This window comes from Onychostruthus taczanowskii, unplaced genomic scaffold (genome assembly GCF_017590055.1).
Source record: "Onychostruthus taczanowskii isolate IOZ18803 unplaced genomic scaffold, ASM1759005v1 scaffold30, whole genome shotgun sequence".
Taxonomy (NCBI): Eukaryota; Metazoa; Chordata; class Aves; order Passeriformes; family Passeridae; genus Onychostruthus; species Onychostruthus taczanowskii.
This window is the reverse complement of record NW_024500350.1, coordinates 2,217,318-2,221,265: the sequence shown is the minus strand read 5'-3', so window position 1 is coordinate 2,221,265 and position 3,948 is coordinate 2,217,318.

Genomic DNA, 3,948 nt, shown 5'->3' with positions numbered 1-3,948 from the left:
GGCCGGGGTCACCCAGAACTGCTTCAGCTCTGAAAGAGACCTGTAAAAGAGAACCAGATCCAACTATAGTGTGCCGTCCCCCTTTCTTTAGTACAAAAGGACTTCTGCTTTCTTCCTACTCCCAATCCAGTCATCTGTCATTTTCAGTACAGCCTGGAATTGTCAGTTAATTACCTCCCAGTTTGGAGAAAAACAAAGTAGATGCTGCTTGTTATGAAAAGGCAGAATCGCTCTCTTTTGAAAAATATCTTATCTTACTTATTTTTTATAATTAGACACTGAATTTCATGCAAGTCCCTTATTTATTAAGCAATACACAGGAGCTGGGAAGTAATGTAATTCAGCTAAAATGAAATACTGTCTTCCCTTCAGCTTTGGTAAAGGTGGTGGTCAACTCAACTACTGCTTTTAATTTTTAAGACTCAGTCAGTTTTTGTATCAATCTTCCCCTTTCAATTCCTTTTTCCACTATGCACATTATAATTATAGTCATTTCTTAGCATCTGTCATGAAATATGCAAGGGGGGGGAATCAGACAAACAGCCACTGCCCGTTCTAAACAATACAAACTATTCTCACTGATTTAATTATCTTTAAATTATTTTGCACGACTGTTCAGAAACTCTGCTTGTCAAATACCGATTAAAATGCAACTTCAACACTTTGTCAGAGAGCTTAACTAAAAAAAAAAAAAAAAAAAAAAAAAAAAAAGACAAAGATTTGGGTTTTTGTTTTTTTTTGCATACAATACCTGCTTTAAAGTGGTCCTAGTGAAATTCTCATGTCTGCTCTACCCGCAGCAGGCACCCTGGTGAGGAGTGACTGAAAGGCACATGCAGGGAGGTCGAACAGCCGCCGTGGATGTGCCGGGCCGCACGGGCTGCTCCAGGCGGCGGCTCACGGCACGCCGAGCCCCGGCTCTGCCCACACGTCGCGGCCCCAGGAGGAGCCAGCAGCTCCCTGCGCTCAGACACGGGGAGTGACATAGATAGGGCAGGAGATCTTTCTCCTTTTCAATGCCTTTATTAAAGAGATTCAGCTCAGGTGGGGAGAAATCGGCGGGTCGCGCCCACGCCGCCGCTGTCCCCAAGAGTGGCACGGAGGAGGAGGAGGGTGATGATGATGATGATGATGGTGATGCAGCTCTGTCCGCTGGTCTGCAGGCAGAGCTGGGGACTGCGTCCTCACGGGAGATCCGCAGATTCCTGCTATCTCATCCAACACTTCGGGTGCCCTTCTTAGTGAACATCTCTTGAGGTCAGGGTGTGAAGCAAAAAGGATCCAAGCAGGCACTGGACTTCACGCCCATCCTTAGACATCACCTCGGGTCCCCTAATTCCACATTAGTTCGTTGTTTTTAGGGGTTTTCCAAGAAAACGGGAAAATTTTGGCGCGGTGCATTTCTCATCTGCATACGTGGTCCCAGGCCACTCCTATTCTCCTGGGCTGCGTGTCCAGGTGTAGCTCCGGGGCAAGCATTGGGAGGACAATGGCTAAATCACCAACCATTAACGGGCAATTAAAGAACTCTTTACAATTAAGCTAATTTAACAGCAACTGGTCCCACCGTTTTTTTTCTCTGTAACCTTAAATAAAAATAGGTATATTTTTATTCATAACAGTTAGCACGACACGAAGCTTTTGCAGGCTGCCCACAGAGGTTTGAATGATTTCATTTCTGTAAGCTCATTTCCCACCGAAGTTACACAGGAGGACTTTACATGGTGTAACAACTCCAAGAAATATAAGGATGTGGAGAAAAAAAGCACTCAAGGAATAGTTTAGAAGCTATTGAGAAGGAAGTATGGGAAGGGATCTTAATTTGGAGGCAAAATTGATTGATTTGTGGTTTTCTCCATACCAAAATACTACATTGCTATAAACATCCAGAAGGAATATTACCTTGTTTACCATTCATTCACAGTTCTGCAATATTAAATAGAGAGGATGATGACTTGAGCACTGTCCTGTAGACCAGGTCTTTCCAGCAAAGTTCTCAGGTTCAAAAATCACACCAGCTTAGTGCCTCTTGAGTGCTGCACAGCATTTGCCTCAAGTTTCCCTTTGTCACCCGCTCCTAAAATACATGGGAAAAGTGCTCTCTGGATACCTGTCCTGCTTCTGAATCTGTAGAACACTGGCCAATTCAAGGGTGTTTCTGCTCCTCCAACGTCCCCTGTAATAATGCATTTTGATTTATTTATTCTCATAAATATTTGTTCTTCATTTATTCTCTGCACCCTGAGGTGAGCAGTTGGATCAGGTTTACCAAGGAGGAAGTAAAGGCACCAACACCTTAAAGGTGCAGCCTGCCAGCCCCTGTGAACATTTCACTGACAGAACTTCTACACACAGGGTTTATTAGAGGCTCGTTTAAGATCCACAGGGAATCTGTGTCAAGAGGCAAAATAACCCATATTCCAGACCTCTGTTCAAGATGTATCTTTACTCTGACCTTTTACTTAAAACCGTCAACTAATTAAGTAGATTTTATTGGGTAGAACAATCTAAAGAGGAACTAATGAGATGATTGGGCAGCACTAAGCACAACTCGTGATTTTGTATTATTGCAACTGAAGTAGGACATTTATCTCATTTCCCTTCATTGTACTGTCTCTAAACTACACCATCAATTCCCCACATCTACAATTTTGTTTCCTTCTAAGTCATCAAGACCACTTTCAGCATCACTCAGGTGTTGTGGGGGTTTTTTGTTAACTGATTCCAAGGAACTCTTTTGAGTAACAAGCTCAGAAAATCCAGGAATTCTGTAGCCTTGATTCTCCTCACTGAAATTTAAATTGGATTTAAAAGAGCTGAAATCACACCCGCAGATTCCTGCACTGTGTGTATCCAGACACTGTCAAAGTAAACTGTCTCAAAGGTGTAAGGAGAAGCTCCCAAAATGTTACATTCTTAAACTGCATCTGCAGTGAAAACAATGCAGAGCTCAAGCTCTTTGTATAAAATTACAAACAACTGCACCAGGCTTTGGCATTTGTACTTTAGCAAGCTAGTCAGGATGAGTTTTGTAACAAAATATCGCACATGGGAACTGCCATATCGCAACTGGGATAATACAAGCTCTGCAAATGAACTACCGGAATAGGAAAGGAGCTAAAATTGACGGACATACATCCTTTCAATTTACTACAAATTCAGAAGTCAAGCCCCAAACGTCTGCAGGCAGAGGCACAGCAGTGAGGCATCTCTGTCTCACACCTCTGACTTCCTTTCCAGATTCTGCAGAGGCTTAGATTTCATGTTAAGATTAGCGGCTGGCCAGGTTTGTGTGCTCGTCCCTGCCATGGTTTCCTGTGCACCTGGCACCCTGCGTCCGCCTTCACCTCACGGCTCCCGAGTTTGCCAGTCTGCTGGTTCTCTACGGCAAAAGTGGCTTTTCAGCGGGAGATCTGCAGGTGTCACCCTCCTCTTGCAGGTGTCACCTTCTCCTGCAGCGGCACAACCCCGTCAAAGGGACTCACCTTCTCTCTCACCCCCTTCCCTGGGGCACCCACCACGGCCTGCCATTTACGAGGGCATGGAGCCTCGGGCCACGGACCGCTCTCGGGCCCTCTCCATGCCCTCCCGTGTTCCCTTCACCCCAAAGTCACTTCACTGCCCCTCATTACCGTCCCCACGACGTCTCCCCAGCAGCCTTGGGGTGAACCCTCGCCCTGGGTCTCCGCTCCGCCCGCCGCCCCCCAGCGCCGCCGCCCTTTCCCCTCAGCCTCCCCTCACTGCTGGCCCCGAGCTGCCGCCAGGGCGGGTGCCTGGCTTCGCGCGCCACTCCGGCCCAGCCAATCAGCGCGCGGCGTGCGGGCGGCCGCGCGGGCTCGCACCAACCAGACAGCGGCTTCTTGCGGCGGCCTCGAAGCGCCCCCGCGGGCCCCCGGCGCTGGGGCGTCCCGCCTGCCAGTGACCGAGATGGCGGCCCCGGCCCCGGCG